Source organism: Benincasa hispida, chromosome 12 (assembly GCF_027475165.1).
Source record: "Benincasa hispida cultivar pf3 chromosome 12, pf3_genome.v1.1, whole genome shotgun sequence".
NCBI lineage: Eukaryota > Viridiplantae > Streptophyta > Magnoliopsida > Cucurbitales > Cucurbitaceae > Benincasa > Benincasa hispida.
Window position 1 is genome coordinate 85,010,436 of NC_143489.1, and position 11,263 is coordinate 85,021,698.

General features: G+C 34.3%; 1 non-coding gene across 1 annotated transcript; it reads left to right on the forward strand.

Moving 5' to 3' along the window:
- The first annotated feature begins 10,923 nt into the window (after window positions 1-10,923).
- Window positions 10,924-11,041, forward strand: LOC120068695 (U5 spliceosomal RNA). The gene has a single exon (XR_005479323.1). It is a non-coding gene; the product is annotated as a U5 spliceosomal RNA (small nuclear RNA).
- The last annotated feature ends 222 nt before the right edge of the window (window positions 11,042-11,263 follow it).

An 11,263-nucleotide genomic window follows, 5' to 3' on the forward strand; every position in this document is an offset into this window, starting at 1 on the left:
ATTGAATTTGTTGGGAATGGTGTCCTAAATCTCCTTGTAATCTTGTAATTTATAAACTCTGTATAAACATATTGTTGTTAATAAAATAAGTGTTATTTTATAAGCATATACTCAATCCAATAAACTAAGATCCGAGGTTATTTCATGTAATTTAAACAACTATGTAGAGACATACAAGTGAATCTTGTTTAAATAATAACCTAAATGGCCAGGAATAGATGGATACGGTTAGGTACCTTATCTTGGTAACACTACGGATATGACTCGCTTTATAGGTATTACAAGTGTTGTAAAATGCTTCAAATAATCTGATCCTGATCATCCATGTGGAGATATATGAGCGGAGGTATCCTATACAAAAAGTTTGTATAAGACCGGACCACGAAATGATTAGTCTCTTTATATAACACATTTAAGAATAGAGACATACTTACATGTCACTAGGATGACCATAGGTGACATGACCTGAATCTTGAGTGAGTTGTGAACTCCTGCTCATGAAGGCGATCCTTTGATTTGTATGGGTGAGAGTGGCCAGATTGCCAACTTAACAAGCATACCATTTTGGAGATTCATCTGATTGGGGAGTTGGGAACTCAGCTACACAAGACAGAATTCACTCCTTCCCCGATACAGGGGCAAGTAGATAAATTACTCCCTTAAGGGCTAATTCCGGGTCTTGAACATAGTAGCCACACCCTCTCTTGGACTGAGAGGACTTGGTCATAGTGGGACTATGACTTATTGTTCATTAAAGAAATCAACAGTACTTAAGGAGTTAGATGTAACTATAGGGGAATATGGTATTTTGGCCCAACAGTACTTATGAGCAATTTGGGAAGGGTCATCGAACTGTAGATTGGTTATATTCAACAGACACAAAAATATATCTGTAGTGCGAAGAGTGCAGCTGTCGATCTTTAGTGGAGTGATCAACAGTTGATGGATGTTGGGTAATTTAATTAAAGAGTTTAATTATTTATCCGAGTACCGTTGAAGCTTCAATCTATAGGTCCATAAGGTCCCCACTGTAGCTCAACAGGGATTTAATCTTTGGATAAATTTGAAGTGTTCAAATTAATTATATATGATATAATTAATTATAATGTATTTGATACATTATATATGAGAAGAATTTGAATATAATTCAAATACCAATTATATGAATGAGATTCATGTAATTAAATATAAATATGATTTATATTGAGAGGAATTAAATATTTGGATATGATCAAAATATTATTTATATGGATGAAATTCATATAAGTGGATTTAATATAAATGTGATTTATATTAAATACCATGTATAGTTGAGTGAGAATAAATTCTATAGTTTAATTTGTATTTGATGCAATATAAAACTATAGGCTATATGTTATGTTTGATATAATATATAGTGTATATATAATAAAATGTTATTATATATTCGATTTTATTGATTTATTTGAAATTAATAATAGGGAAGAAGTTATAACTCCCTCCCATTATTCTCTCAATAACTAACTTATGATAAAATAAGTTGAGAGATCATTTTCTTCCAAGAATTCACACACAGAGAAGTTTTATCTGAAAGAGAAAGGTTCTCTAAAGAAAACTTCCTTTTCATCCTCTTATTCTACTTCCCTCTTCCAAGGATTTAAGCAAAGGCCACAACTCCTGCTTGAATTCTTTAATCCTAAAAGGGAATATAGAGAGTTCTCGCTTGGTAGTGTCCGTGTGTGAAGAATGAGATCCACGAAAAGGAAGCTTTGTTCGTGGCTAGTACGAGGGATTACTTAAAGAAAGGTTCTTCAAAGGTGAGGTTTCTTGAAACCTGTTTTCCTTGTAAAAGCATGCTGTAATTTAACCTTGAATGCATATCTATTTGTATGTTTACTGTAGATTTTGTATTCAATAATTAATGGAATTTGGACAGTTCGCTTCTGCTCAAGGATCTCCTCATGTCGAGATTCATTCAATTGGTATCAGAGCCAGGTTGTGGTTTTGGATTCCAAATTCCATTCTTGTATTGAATTCGTTTATAGTACTGATGGGTTTTATGATCTGCATTGCGTTTATGTGATAAATGTTTGTGAATGAATTGTTGATGGATGTTTCAAGATAGAATTCTCATTTTAAGGCTTTCTTTTTTTATTTACAAAGTTAATTTGCAAGGGCTCTTGCATTTTTTTGCAATAATTTGAAATCGAGTATGTATTTGTTGAAGTTTTTGAGTCGCTCATGAGGCTTCAAAGAAGAAGGGTTGCAGTGCATTTCGATGGAGAAGACAAAACGGAGGTTGCCACATCATGTAGCTAGAGCTAAACGATCAGATATATTTTTTTATGCAATTGTGTAGTGGTTTCTACACGATTATGTAGCATTTTCTAAACGATCGCATAGTTAATGCTACATGATTGTGTAGAGTTTGCTACACGATTGTGTTGCATTGGCTGCATGGTCGCATAGGCGCTCGCTTGGTGGGCGATCGCATGGTATTCGATACTCGACGCATCCTTGCATGCTACACGATTGTGTAGACTATCATGCTCATCGCATAGTCATTAGCTACACGATCACATAATATATGGTACTTGACGCATGGATGTTTACTACACGATTGCGTAGACTTTCATGCTCATCGCATAGTCTTAAGCTACGTGATCGCATATAAACGATCGTATATACTCGATGCCTTGCTGCTCGACGATTAGGCACTACACAATAAGCTACAAGGGTTCTTTGTGGAGTGGTTCAAGGCGAGCGATTCAATACCTGGTTCACTTGTTCTGAATCGATGGACTCAATTTGTAATAGTTAGCCTTTTAATTTCCGTTTTAGAGATGGTCTATCCTGGTCCATCAACTTTAGTATTGGTGTACATGTGATGTATGTGTATATTATATGCAATAATGTATGCCATATAGCTTTAATACCCACCATAGGTTATGCTTTTATTTTCATGCATCATTTTATATTATAAGTGTTATAATATACTACTATGCATGATTTAAATTACATAAAGCATGCTCATGCATCATAGAATATAAGAGTTATAGTATATGCATGCATGCATTATAGCATATCCATGTATCATTTATATTATAAATGTCATAATATAAGGTTGAATGGTTGTATGGAATGTATGCTATAGCATGGTTCATTACTTAGTTATATAATTATTATATATTAGTAATGAATGAACATTGCATGATGCATGACATTACTTTAGGTAATCTTATAAATGTTATAATTTTATAAAGTATGTCAATGCTTGCAATGTCGGTTTTAATTTGTTTCATTTACTTTATAAGATTTATAAATAAATTAAATTAGAAATTAAATTCAATAACCAAGAGTTGCAGGCAAACATAGGTAAAATCATTTTTTAAAATAGTTTTAAAATGTGATTGAGATAGACCTAAGTTCACAAATTTCTAATGAGATTAGAAATTAGATTAATCTTTTAAATTGCTTTAATAAGAATAAGTTGATTTCAATAAAAAATTAAATTTGTAGCAAATATATCTATAAGAGACCTTTTGTCTAAGGCAAGTTCTGCTAGGCTGGGGCATTTAAGCTGACGGAAATGGAACACCCCTACCAGAGAACCTACCTAGAAAGGTGAATTAGATAGGTTTGCTACAATCATGCAATTGTTGATTAATATTTGTTAAAGTGTTTAATGAATGTTAGTCAAAATTGTTTAACTTTCCAAAGTAAGTGTTACTTTTAGGCAAACTTAAACAATCACTTAGTAAAAATAATTAGTTGTATTTTTCCTAAGTAATTAAACCCTAGGTTGTTAAAATACTCTATGGGAGGAAAAAATATATATGATATGTCATTTTTCCACTCATGTTTCTCCCTAATATTCACACCGTGAGATTCATGCTTCACCTTGAGGCGCCCTGGGAGCGTCCCCCTTTGAATGATATTTGCATGGGTCAATATCAAGGTGAATGAAGAGAGTATTTATAGTAAGTGGGAGAAGGATATATGTTAACATCTCCTACGGTCTCTTTCATTGGTTTGCACTGTGAGACCTTCTTGCATGGCCTCGAGGCACCCTGGGAGCATCCTCCTTCGGATGGTTTGTGCAATTGGTCAAAATCAAGGCGAACTCCAGTAATGGATAGGGTCGTTTTAGTTTTTGCACCAATCGGTTTTTCCCTTTGGTTGACTCAAGTGGGCGGAACTCTAGGATTTAAAATGAAGTGTCACACTTACGGGAAATTATTAAGCAAGTTAATGATTTCTTGACCAAATAAATGATGACTGATCATTATAGGAATAATAGTTATTCTGGTGTAATGATTAGTTGAGAGTGTCTCAATTCAGTGAAGGGAGAAACTGATTACCCTTCTATGGCTTTTGTCCTAAATCATTGAAGCGTCATTGTAAACTTAGATGTTAAATGAGATTCATTTAGATTTTGCTAAAACTGATTGAATTTTTTTAAAAGAGTTATGCTAAAATCTAATGTAGATCAATGTGTTTGTTTTTTCAGCAAATATGTCAAATAGTGTTTTTCCGTTAGTTGCCTTTTCAAGTTTGACCGCTTTTAATTACATGACGTGGAAAGAATCCATTAAAATATTTTTTGATGTAAATGACCTCGAAGTTGTCATCGATGAGGATTGTCCTCAAGTCTCAACCCCTTATGCACCATGAAATGTTCGTAATGCATATAAGGTATGGATGAAGGCTAATTCAATGGCCCGAGTTCACATTTTGGCAAGCATAGCTGATGCATTGGCCAAAAGGTTTGAGAACATGGTCATTGCACATGAGATCATAGAATCAATGCGAGAATTGTTTGAACGAAAGTTCTCATTATTCAAGCAAAATGGGATTGATGACAATGAAACCAGTAGTGTCAGTTCCCAAGATAATCTCCAGTCTATATTGAATGTCAAGGGACTAATAGAGAAAGCAATTGTTGCCAATTCTGATGAAGTTCATCGACAAGGATTGTCCTCTGCAATGAAACTTGGAGTTTATGATATGAGTTCTGGAGCTGATCCCACTACTCTCTAGAAAAGAAAGAACTTCAAAGACGATAAATATGATTTATTTGTCTTGGAGACGTGCTTGGTAGAGAATGATGATTCTGCCTGGATAATTGATTCAGGGGCTACTAACCACATGCGTTCTTCCCATTAAGGATTTAGTTTCTGGAAACAGTTAGAAGCTAGAGAGATGACTCTTAGAGGTAGTACAGGTGAGGTTGTTTCAGCTGTTGCTGTAGGCAGGCTTAAGTTATTTTTGGATAATAAACGATATCTGTTATTTTATAGCATATATGTAGTTCCTCATATCAAGAGAAACCTAATTTCTGTTTCCTATCTGATTGAGCAAAATCATTCCATTTCATTCTCTGAGAATAAAGTGTTTATTTTTAAGAATTGGATGGAGTTAGGTTTTAGTTCAATAGAAAATAACTTGTATGTACTAAGGTTGTTAATCATAAAAGCTGTGCTTAATATTGAAATGTTCAAAACAGCAACAACTGTTAAAAGACCAAGAATTTCTCCTAAAGAAAATGTCCATCTTTGGCATTTAAGGTTAAGTCACATCAATCTCAATAAGATTGAGAAGTTGGTGAAAAGTGGACTTCTAGATGGTTTAGAAGAAAACTCTTTATCAGTATGTGAGTCATGCCTTGAGGGCAAAATGACCAAACGACCTTTTACTGGAAAAGGTTATAAAGCCAAGGAAACATTGGAGCTTATACATTCAGACCTATGCGGTCTGATGAATGTAAGAACATGAGGTGGATATGAATATTTCATCTCTTTCATAGATCATTATTCTAGATTTTGGTATCTATACCTAATGCAACATATGTCTGAAGCTCTTGAAAAGTTCAAGGAGTACAAGACTGAAGTTGAAAACTTGTTAGGTAAGAAGATAAAAACACTATGATCTGATCATGGTGGAGAGTATATGGACTTAATATTCCAAAACTATATGATAGAACATGGAATCACGTCCCAACTTTCAGCCTCAGGTACACCTCAGCAGAATGATGTTGAAAAGAGAAACAGAACCCTGTTGGACATGGTTCAGTCTATGATAAATTATGCTCATTTTCCAGACTCATTTTAGGAATATGCAATAGAGACTGCAGTTTATATTTTGAACAAAGTTTCCTCAAAGAGTGTTTTTGAAACAACTTTTGAGTTATGGGGATATCTAGCCCATGTGCTTATGGCAAACCCCAAAAAGAAGTTGGAACCTCGTTCAAAAGTGTGCCTATTTGTAGGTTACCCCAAGGAAACGAGAGGTGGATACTTTTATAATCCAAGTGAGAATAAAATGTTTGTATCGACAAATGCTACCTTCTTAGAAGAAGACCACATGAGGTAGCCACGAAGTAAACTTGTTTTAAATGAGATTTCTGATAAAACTGCTGAGACTTCAACAAGAGTTGTAGAACAAACTGATAGATCAACAAGGGTTGTTGATGTCAGTTCATCTAGTCATCCATCTCAAGAGTTGAGATTGCCTCGACGTAGTGGGAGGGTTATGAACCCACCTTTACACTATATTGGTTTAATAAAAGCCCAAAACATCATATCTGATGATGATGTTGAGGATCCATTGTCTTATAAGCAAGTAATGAAAGATGTTGACAAAGATGAATGGATTAAAGCCATGAATCAAGAAATGGAGTCCATGTACTTCAATTCTATAGTTTATAAATGGATCTACATGAGGAAAAGAGGTGTAAATGAAATGGTACAGACCTTTAAAGCCAGACTTGTGGTAAAGGGTTATACCCAAGTTGAGGGAGTGGACTATGAAGGGTTATCAAGACTGCCTTTTTGAATAGTAATCTTGAAGAGACTATCTACATGATTCATCCAGAAGGATTCATTGAACAAGATCAAGAGCAAAAGGTTTGCAAGCTTAATCGATCCATTTATGGACTGAAACAAGCATCTCGGTCTTGGAATATAAGATTTGATACTGTGATCAAATCTTATGGCTTTGATCAGAATGTTGATGAGCCTTGTGTTTACAAGAAAATCATAAACAACTCAGTAACTTTCCTCGTGTTGTATGTGGATGATATCCTATTTAATGGGAATGATGTAGATTTTTTTTTTTTACTGATGTTAAAAAATGGCTAGCCACCCAATTCCAAATGAAAGATTTGGGAGAGGTGCATTTTGTTCTAGGGATTCAAATTATAAGGGATTGTAAGAATAAAAGGTTGACCTTGTTTTAGGCATCATATATTGACAAGATGCTTGTCAGATATTCGAAGTACATGGAAACCGAATACGTAGCTGCTTATGAAGCTGCTAAAGAGGATGTTTGGCTTAAGAAGTTCCTTACTGATTTGGAAGTTGTTCCAAATATGTCTTTGCCTATCACACTTTATTGTGATAACAGTAATGCTGTGGCAAATTCTAAGGAACCTAGGAGTCACTGAAGAGGCAAGCACATAGAACGAAAATATCATTTGCTAAAGGAGATTGTGCAATGAGGTGATGTGATTGTCACGAAGATCGTGTTAAACCACACGATACTGATCCATTTACAAAGGCTCTCACGGCTAAAGTGTTCGAGGGTCATAAAGAAAGTTTGGGTCTATGGGATATGTGGCACATTGTCTAGGGCAAGTGGGAGATGTTACTAGAGTATAGTGTATGCCCTAGTTTATTATATTTTGTACTTTATTTGTATTGTACATTAGTCTCTCTAAGCTTTAGGAGAAATGGAAGATTGTTGGGAATGGTGTCCTAAATCTTCTTGTAATCTTGTAGTTTGTAAACTCTATATAAACATATTGTTGTTAATAAAATAAGTGTTATTTTATAAGCATATACTCAATCCAATAAACTAAGATCCGAGGTCATTTCATGTAATTTAAACAAGTATGTAGAGACATACAAGTGGATCTTGTTTAAATAATAACCTAAATGGTCTGTAGTAGATGGATAAGTTTGGGTGCCTTATCTTGTGACATTAAAGATACGACCCGCTTTGTAGGTGTTACAAGTGTTGTAAAGTGCTACAAATGATCTGATCCTGATCATTCATGTAGAGACATGCGAGCAATGGTATCCTATACAAAGAGTTTGTATAAGACCAGACCATGAAATGATTAGTCTCTTTATATAACGCTGTTAATAATAGAGACTTACCTTTCACTAGGTTGACCATTGACCTGAATCCTGAGTGAGTTGTGAACTCCTGCTCATGAAGGCAGTCCTTTGATTTGTATGGGTGAGAGTGGCCAGATTGCCAACTGAACAAGCCTACCATTTTGGGGATTCGTCTAACTAGGGAGCTGGAAACTCAACTACACAAGACGAAATTCACTCTTCCTGATGCAGGGGCAAGTAGATAAATTGCTCCCTTAAGGGTTGATTTCGGGTCTTGAATATAGTGGCCACACCCTCTCTTGGCCCGAGAGGACTTGGTCATAGTGGGACTATGCTTTATTGTTCATTGGAGGAATCAATGGTACTTAAGGAGTTAGATGTAACTACAGGGGCAAAACGATATTTTGGCCCAATTGTACTTACGAGCAATTTGTGAAGGGTCATTGCACTATTGATTGGTTATATCCAATGGACACAGAAATATATTTGTAGTGCGAAGAGTGCAGCTGTCGGTCTATAGTGGAGTGACCGACAGTTAATGGATGCTGGGTAATTTAATTAAAGAGTTTAATTATTTATCCCAGTACTGTTGGAGCTTCAATCTACAAGTCCATAACGTCCCTACTGTAGCTATGTTCAAATTAATTGAGAGAATTAATTATATATGATATAATTAATTATAATGTATTTGATACATTATATATGAGAGGAATTTGAATATGATTAACACCATGAATGAGATTCCTGTAATTAAATATAAATATGATTTATATTGAGAGGAATTAAATATTTGGATATGATCAAAATATTATTTATATGGATAAGATTCATATAAATGAATTTCATATAAATGTGATTTATATTAAATGTCATGTATTGTTGAGAGAAAATAAAATCCATAGGTTATGTTGTATTTGATGCAATATAAAACTATAGGCTATATGTTATATTTGATATAGTATATATATAATAAAGTAGTTATTATATATTTGATTTTATTAATTTATTTGAAATTAATAAAAGGGAAGCAGTTATAACTCCCTCCCATTATTCTTTCAATAACTAACTTGTGATAAAAGAAGTTGAGAGATCATCTTCTTCCAAGAATTCACACACAGAGAAGTTTTTCTGAAAGGGAAAGGTTCTTTGAAGAAAACTTCCTTATCATCTCTCATTCTCCTTCCCTCTTCCAAGGATTCAAGCAAAGCCCACAACTCCTGTTTGAATCCTTTAATCCCAAAAGAGAATATAAAGGGTTCTCGCTTGGTAGTGTTCGTGTGTGAAGAAGGAGATCCACAAAGAAGAAATTCTGTTCGTGGCTAGTACGAGTGATTACTTGAAAAAAGGTTCTTCAAAGATGAGGTTTCTTGAAACCTGTTTTTGTTTTGTAAAAGCATGTTATAGTTTAACCTTGAATGCAGTAAATTTTATATTCAATAATTAATAAAATTTGGACAATCCACTTCCACTCAAGGATCTCCCAATGACAAGATTTGTTCAGAATTAATGTTAAGCGTGTGCCACATCACTTTCTCGATAATAATCTCAAACTTCATTCGCATTCGTTTTTGCTTTGGTCTTGTTGTCAGCTGTACAAAACACATGAAGAAAAGTATTTGCTTGATCTACAAAGGGTTCAAGGCCCTTAGTTTCTTTTCCTGGATCTTTGTGCTACCATAATTTCCCAACTTTGAATCCTCTAAAAAGAACATAAGTTCAAATCATGGGATTATGGGCTTGTGAATGAAAATTTCACATGCATAACTTATTTATCATCTTACAGAATTTTGGTCCTTTTTCCCCTTCCCTCTTTAGATGGATAGTTCAGTGTTGTGTAAATCTGATTTTCGGTAGTAGATGTTTTTTTATCTCGGTGTCCAATATTGATTGGTGATGCTTGTTACCCTGCCCTTCTTCATTACCAACAAAAAGAGAAAACAATCTATTTAACTTCTTATGAAGTCTTGTAATTTAAAGACATTCTCGTATTTCATCTCTTTCGCTTGCAGTTTCTCCTTGGCTGTCATTTTCTCATCGTCAAGATTCTCAAAATCCTTCTTTCTTTGTTAAGTCTCTTTTGTTGAACATTGAAATGGTTGAAATACTCTGATGGGATCAAGGAAAGTTGGTTGTGAACAAGCAATATTCCTGCATTGATCGCTAGTATACGGAGATTGTTTAAATAGAATACATCGACATGGTTTGGTAGAACATAAGTGTGTCATATAGGTTACGACGGTCGAAGGTTCTTGCTCTCAAGTGCAATGTAGAGAGGATGATGAATGAGAATCGGAGAGATGGTTGGTGGAGAAAGAGTTGCTTTTTGTAGTTTGAAATTTTGCAATTGCAATATAAACAAGTAGACTGCATAATTAATTCGATAATTGGATATGCTTATTTTAGTATATATGTTAACAGATAAGAGCTCCTACCTAACAAACTTAAAAAAGATAAGATGTAATTTAAAAATTAATTAAACAAAATGAAATCACGAGATTTAAAAATTTTGGAAGAACTAAAAAAAAAAGGAAAGAAGTTTATGTGCCTTGAAGATAAATGGGAAAATAAAACTAATTCATTAACATAAAGTAATTAGCTGTATCAAAAAAAATGTACATGATATTTTTAGCTATCTATTCCAATTTTCCTTAAAATTGTAGGAAATAGTATAAAAGGGGAAAGTGGAATTCTGTTTTGGGCCATCAAAGTGGTTGGCCCGTTAACAGTAGTAAGCCAAGTAGTTCCCACATCGGCAAAGTTGTAAAAATGGGACACGCGTTGGACGGTATAAAATGCCGTTGCAGTGGAATTGTCGAAATCACGGAGCCGGGCGGTGAACACAGAGCGAACTATTCTTTCGCCTTTTACTAAAGAATACCGTGTGTTCGTCGCATACACCGGCATACGCCTATTTTTGGAGGATTTTCTCTTCGTAGAGAAATTCCTACAGCCATAGTTCAAGCTTTTGTAGTTCATTTTTTAATTCTGCGTTGATAATTTGACTTTTTGGCAAAAGAGCCTACACAGGTGACATATATTTTCTACATTTATCTCAAATATTTATCAATTTTGATTTTATATTTACTAATAAAAAAATATTATCTAAGTTTATATAGGTCCTTCAATGTTCAAGAACAATCTTGGATTCATTACTAAAATAGATG